Genomic DNA, 7093 nt, shown 5'->3' on the forward strand with positions numbered 1-7093 from the left:
ATGTATTTTAAACCAAATATGACCCATTTCAGGTTCTGAAGAAGAAGGAGGGTCCATTCTTTCCTGACAGAGGAAAGAGACAAAACCCACTGTGTTTGTCCTGATACTCTTTCCATAGGGGTGTCTCTAAAGACCTAAACTTCAACTGGAAAGCAGAAAGCGTTTGCTTACTGGTTTTGTGTTTTTAGAAAATAAATTTCCTCACCTCCAGCTTAGGAAAATCCCAGTTGTAATAAGGCTAACTGGGCAGATTCCAGATCAAATTTGTTCCTGGCATGGTGGCGTTGACTTAGTGGCAGTGCACCAGAAACGAATCTGGTCCTTTCTCTCTGTGAAAGTGAAAGTGCCTTAGCTAGTTGTTTCAGAAGCGCGCAGAGTAATATGCCTTTGGATTGTACACAGCTAATCCTCTTTATACTTTGCTGACTGTAACCTGCTTAGTCTTACATGAAATGTATTCGCCGTCTTTTTGTGAGCCTGATCCAAAGCCTGTTGAAGTCAGTGGAAAGAGTCCAGATTTTTTTCAGTAGTTTTGGAGCCGACGCTATATGAACAGCTGGTCAAGCACTGAGTCTTCTAGTTGAAAGACAAGGAAAATAAGCAGCACCAAACCGCATTGGACCCAGCGCTGTATTAAAGATATAAATGAAAGTAATGTGAAACTTGTAAAACCAGACTGGACAAAACACTCTGAAACATGCTGCAGGGAGCAGTCTAGTGCTAGCAGGGGAATAAGTTAGCTATTTTTAATGATTTCTTTTCCATAGCTTTTACTTTTCCACATATTCTGTAATGTAACAGTACTTTTTTTTCCTTAGGCAAATAGCTGCCAGACAGCAGCACTGGAATGAGAACATATGTAGTGTTTTCTTTTATCTTACATTACAAAAGAAGTACGAATACCTTGTGTTATTCCAAGTATAAAATTACAGGTGTCAAATCATTTGGTGCTTTAAGTGCTGTGCCAGAAAAGTAATCCAGTAAAAATAGCTATGTCCTGTCAAAGCCAAGCAGTTTGTATTGTTATTACAGTTCCTTACATGGCTCCAGCAGTGTAAGATGGCACAAATCAAGTGTGAGACATCAGCAAGAAACTTGCCTGAAATCGTCCAGAGCATAGAAAGACAGGAGGATGGAAACCAGATAAACTAAGGGCCCAAAATGAGAATCTGCCTGCTCTGCTTTACAGGTGGTTTGAACTTTAAAAATGCTGTTAAACAAAAGATGTTTAACATTTTAGGGGGTGATTCTTACCCAGAGATCCCAAAGAATTAAAGCAAAGAGTGTTCTGCGTTTGGTTCTGGATAAGCATGCGGTCAACCCTCTGTCCTAAGGAGTGTACCATTTAAAAAGTAGAAAATATTTAGCTGGTAAGGTGAAAGAATTTTTTCATCTCCATGTTACAGGTGAGAGCGCAAACCAGGGATTAAGATGGCTTGGCTGGGTTAGATGGTCAGCGGCTGCGTTGCCTGTCACAGGGAACCCCTAGCTGCTGTCGAGTGCTTTACAAGCAAGCCGTCCTTACCGAGCTGAATAAACCTTGAGGAAGAAGCTTGCTGTGGACCTCAACTAAGGCAGGAGGTACGAGAACAGGACGTAGCAGAGCACAACACGGAGTTTTGGTATGTGAATTTCTCCTCCATAGAGCATGAAGAGCCACACAGACTTTGTGCAGCTCCTGGAATTTAAGTTAATACTTTCATTGTCCATTCCACAAAAGCTGTGTCTGAAGAAAATCTATTGAGTAGCTTATTTCCCTGAAGGGGACAGAAGACTCACTGCATTGCATTTAATACTTTTTCCAGGCCTCCAGAGCTGCAATGAAACCTGGACAGAGATAGCCTGGTTTGCTAAACTGGAGGCACACTGGTTCTGTCAGTATAGATGTTAAGAAGCTTATTAAAGGACATAGCAGCTGACAAGTGAATCTTTAATCCCTGTCAAATCCCTTAAATTTATGATCAGTTTAAAGCAGTTCATGTAAAAAAGAAACTTTTTCTCTCATCAGTTTATGTGTGTTTCCAAATGAGATGTGTTCACCTGCATGGTGATAATCAGAACACATTTTGCTTGTAATTTTCAGGATGAATTTTGTCTGCCTTAAAAACCACTCCCCAAAAAACCAGCTCCCTTCCCCTACTTCTTGAAAACCATGGGAGTCATATTCATTGTCCACACTGGTATTTTAAGTAAGTGGCATGTAGGGTGTGGCAGGCTACATAGTATGCCACTGAACAGCAGGCCAAATCCTGATGCTGAGAGGCTGCAGTTGTGTTAAAAGGTCAGAAGTGACAAGGGCATGTAGTGCACCAGAGCTTGCCTGTCCTGGTGGAAATACGAGCATGGGGTTAATAGTCACACGTGTCGACTTACAGAAAAACTTTAATTTGGTTGTTCATTTTTTCTTTGCAAACCACGTGCTCACACTGAATGTAAATATCTCATGGTGCAACGAATAAGTCCATTTTAGGTTCCTCTTTCAAACAAGTTTCGTTCTTATTAATCTGTGAAAAGATTCTGTACCAAACCCCAGAACCAGCTATGAAGGATACGTTGGGGTTTTTTTGAATTTCTTAAAAAAAGAACACCGCAGTAGGTCAGTCAGTTAGATCAAAAGATGCATCTAGTGTACCTCGGTATGCTGTAACGTGAGCTATTTGTTCAGTAGTTAGCTCTAGTTAACTAACATGACTATTCATTCTAAAATAAGCACTCTGGCAGTGTTTGCTCCCAGGCAAATACTTGTTCTGCTACAGTTCTTTCTCAGCTCAGCTGCCTCTGATCCCCTTTGCAAGTGCCGAAGTTGTTAGCCTTTGTAGTCATGAGAGTTAATTACCACTCATTTTGTTCAGTTTTCTGCATGGCTAAAAGCTTTTATGTCCTTTACATGGTTCGGGAGTGGAAAGACTAGCCTGCGCTAAGGGACTGTTTCTTATGCAATATACGATTAATTGTTGCCAAGAAGTGGTCTGCCACATGTGTACTGGCAGGTTGGTGGCTGTGCAGCTGCGCTGCTAATTACATAGCTGGGCTGGTTGAGCGCAGCGCATCTGACAGTGGACATAGGCTCCAGGGCCCAGCAGGAGATCGAGGTTAGGTAAACTGGGCCACCTGGGAAGTGGTGGCTAGATGTGGCATCTGGGGACAGATGAGATGGATCTGCTGGGGTTTGAGGTTGGACATGTGGAGAGTACAGCTACTACCTGTGATACAGGGCAGTGAGTAAGGAGCAGAGGAAGAAATTAATAGCAGGCTAAACCAATTTCTGTAGCAACCATCTGTGCTCACCATGGTCCTTTGGTATTGGGCTGGACTGCCTTAGCTTTGGAAGTGCTTGTGGTAGTAGGAGAGGAGCATATATTATTGTTTAGCTTTCATATCAGTCCAAGAAACCTAGGTTTATCTCCCAACCCAAAAGCACTGTCCCCACCAAAGCGGATATTCAAACACAGTGCTCTTTAGAGGTTGTGGCCTGCAGTAGCAGGAAGCTTAGCAGAGACCACATACTTTCAGCGTCTCTAATCTCTGGGGTTTTTTACTTGAATTGTGTTTTTCCTTTTCAGCTAAATAAACCATAGCGAAAAGCCATTCACTGTGTGCTAAGATATTCTCAAGTGCTCTCGTTTCCAAGGGTGACTTTACTGGGGGCAGCGATGCAGTCTCAGAACAGAGTTCTTGCATGTCCCAGTTACAGATTTACTTCCCATGCTGCTGACAGCTTGATTTGTGAAAGAAAAAAGGACAAAATAGCAAAACAAAACCCAACCCACAGCCTGTGCAAGAGAGAAAAACACAGACTTGCTGTGCTACAGAGGAAGTGTCAAGCACAAACATTTCAAAGGAGGAAAGCTTCTAGTCTTCATGTACATGATAAAAATCCTTTTACAAGAATAAGTCACATAACTGTAACTATTTTTAAGCTTTAAAAGTTTCCTGTTTAATACCTGTGGGATAAGTCTGTGCAGCTAGCTGGAGGCCAATTTTAACCTTAGACCATTGACCTGAGGTTTGGTACAGAGGTGGCCATTGTTTTTTTTCCTGCTTTGAAATAAGGGATATCTGGGAAACCTCTAGCACACCCACCACCACCACCCCCCAAAAAAATCACGACTAACTGTGCAAGACCTGTTTACTTAGCTGCCTAGTTTTGCAAAGCAGCCAGATATTTAAAATCTTGCTTAATTAAGCAGATGTCAGACTTAGAAACCTACCATGATGCTTTTATACTGAATCTGGTAGATACTAGGAGGACATTAAGTGCATGTGTAATTCCAGAGCTGTTTCATACTGGTTTGAGACTAACCAGTAGTTGTGGAAAGAAAAGGCTGAACTGGGGTGTTGAACAAACACTTTTATTTCTAAAGCAAAGTCTCATGGCAATGCACTGCAGGGCTCATGATTCATAAAGCGGGTCAAGCACTGAAGGGAGCTGTGTCTTGATTTGCAGCTTATAAAAACAGGAGTTTGCTAATAAATGCATTCGTCAGAATTACAGCCCGGCACATTCTTAAAAGTGGAGTTCATGGCTTTCTCTTGAACAGTAGCCCCCTATGATTTCTGCATACTGTGCTTACATGATAGGTGAGACTGCTTCCTCCTGGCCACTTAGTTATGTCACCGTTAAATGGGGAAAAAGAATTGGGATGACGCAGTCTAAATGGGGTAAATCAAACAGCAGAGCACTGCCATTGATGAAACAAACTTGCTTTAAATGCATTCTCTAGTTAGTCTGAGTCATCGGTCTTCAAATATGTTTATTCTCTTCTTCCTCCTCCATCTTTCCTTAAACTGTATTACAAAGCAGTGCTTTGACTGGAAGCTGGGGGGCATTACGGAGGTGCTCCTGAGAGCAGGCAGTGATGGAGGCTGTGGGGAGGGACTGAGCCAACGTACTGAGAAAGACACCAGAGCCCATGTTGCAAGAGCTGCTTGAGCCAAGTGTTGCTTCTTAAGGCAGGCTCTGGAAGGACATACCCAGCCATGGGTAAGCCATGCATTAGTTTGGCAACTCCCTGGTGCCTGATCCCTGTACTGCCTGGTCTACCTCCCCTCCCTGGAGTTGCCCTTGTTGCTTCCTCCTGATGCAGGCTTTGGTCTTAGGGAGTCCTAGTCTGGGTGTTCCTCTCCCTGTCATCTCCCCATCCTCAATGCTGGGAATTTCAGTTTTAAATCCAGAATCTTGAGAGGAAAACATAATCCCTGGTTACAAAATGGAATGAGTCAAATGTACCTTTAAATTGCCACATGTATTTCTGGCAAGAGGATCTGAGACCTGCAGATCAGAGCCAAGTGTGGCAAATAGTGACCATCCACAGAAACCAAACTGAATACGGCCACCCAAATGGTTATATTTTAAAACTAAGCAGTACAGGTGAGCAGATATATTTTGGTAAGGCTTAAGAGAGACACAGAGGAATTGATTTTCCAGAAATACTAAACTATGAAGCGTTGCTTAGTTGCTCACAGTGCACAGCTTCTCCTAAACTCATCCAAATATACAGTTTTGAGGATGTGCTTCTAGTACATGTTGAGCTCAGGAATTTGCCCTTGCCAATTTAATTCCCTTATCAGAACATGTCAAAAGTTTTCTTCTCTTAGCATGTCTGTATGTGCATGTGCGTTTGTATATGTATCCACATGTGTGTATCCCATTATTAACATTTAGCATTAACTGTAGGCATCAGGGATGAAAAGGACTGTAAAATTTCCATGCCATCTGCCCAAACAGCAGACTGTCTTCAGAAAGAATATGCAGATGTTTATGAAAGCTAGACTGGTTGATGAGAATGATGACATCTCTGTGTGACGGAAAATACTAATTTGTCAACTGGCAAACTTTTCTGAAGAAATTTCTGCTACCTGATACGCTGTCTTTCAAGTGTAGGATTCCAGTTTTCTGCTTTGCAAGAACTGTGATAGAACAGCATGTAGATTGAGCAAAACAAAGTTAATGGTATGACAAAATGGTTTGATATGTTGTCCTAATTCAAGAGAGGATTTCTTGCTCTTCCACAGAAGTAGAGTGGTCAGCATGGTCTAAGGCTGCAGCAAGCCCAGTTTCAATGGCAGCAGCTGTGTCACTGGTTTTGCTCTTCCACGAGAACCATGGGGCAACAACAACATCAGGGACAGCGTTAGGATGGCAAATTTGTAGATGAAAGAATACAAATTTGATTACAGTATTGGTTATGCTGTTAGTCAAGTTCAGCCAATTGCATTTATGTTGAGCAACCCTCAGAGCCTGCTGGAGCCAGTGGGAGTTTTGCCATCAGCTTCCCTGGGGGGTAGGATTTTGCTCATTGTTTAAATTAGCCGTATCTTCACGGCAGCATATGGGAGGAAAGGCAAAGGTTTTTGAATTGAAGGAACCAGTAAGCAGCTTTATGCATTTACTTTGTTACACAGGTAAAAGCTGAGACAGCAATACCCATCTGCTAGACCTTCAACACATCTCTGTAAAACCCGTGTTAGAGTCAGAGCATTCTTTTCTATTTTATTTATGGCCCTGGCTGCCTGAATGAGTGCATCTGGAGCTCAGATGCCTTATGCCCTTATTGTAAATTAGTTAACTTGAAAAACTGCACACACTGTCAGATCTTTGCTGTGGAAATGCCAGGCTCTGTAGTTGAGGTGCCTTTGTGTGTGCGTATGTTTTTTACGTGAAAAGGCTGTTGAACTTTATGCATAAACACTGTTCTCTGTCTCTTTTTTTTTTTTTTTTTTTTTTCCCTTTCCTCTTTTGTTACAGACTGTGGACTAGAATTGAGTATTCAGGGAAAGCTCCCCAGAGAGATTAGGGGCATGGACAGATTTTAAACAGGGCCTTAATGCATGGACACGAAAGGACAAATGTTCTAGTGGGAATACTGATGCAAATGCCCTGCTTTTGGGTCAAAATGCATTAAACAGCTGCTTGCATACTAAAGATGCTTTTAATATCAATACAGACCGGAAATTATAAATTTATAAATAGAGATCTTGCTATTTCCTCAGTGTAGTAGCCAAAGAGTGTGAAAGTGCTTCACTGACCCCCTTTGTTATGAAGCATGCAACACTGTCAAGCACCAGTGTTAGAGAGAAGTGCATCTATGAA

The 7093-nt window shown here is 42.1% G+C and overlaps 1 protein-coding gene across 8 annotated transcripts in view; it reads left to right on the plus strand.

Moving 5' to 3' along the window:
- The first annotated feature begins 985 nt into the window (after positions 1–985).
- Positions 986–7093, plus strand: part of LOC104125205 (cytochrome c oxidase assembly factor 1 homolog) — a 47327-nt gene continuing 41219 nt past the window's right edge. For all 8 annotated transcript variants that reach the window (XM_035893175.1, XM_035893169.1, XM_035893171.1 and 5 more), the window contains exons 1-2: positions 986–1189; positions 1407–1622. The gene's annotated coding sequence lies outside the window, so the exon portion shown is untranslated. The remainder of the gene's footprint in view (positions 1190–1406; positions 1623–7093) is intronic.

The sequence above is a fragment of the Egretta garzetta genome, unplaced genomic scaffold (genome assembly GCF_000687185.1).
Source record: "Egretta garzetta isolate BGI_Z169 unplaced genomic scaffold, ASM68718v1 scaffold244, whole genome shotgun sequence".
Taxonomy (NCBI): domain Eukaryota; kingdom Metazoa; phylum Chordata; class Aves; order Pelecaniformes; family Ardeidae; genus Egretta; species Egretta garzetta.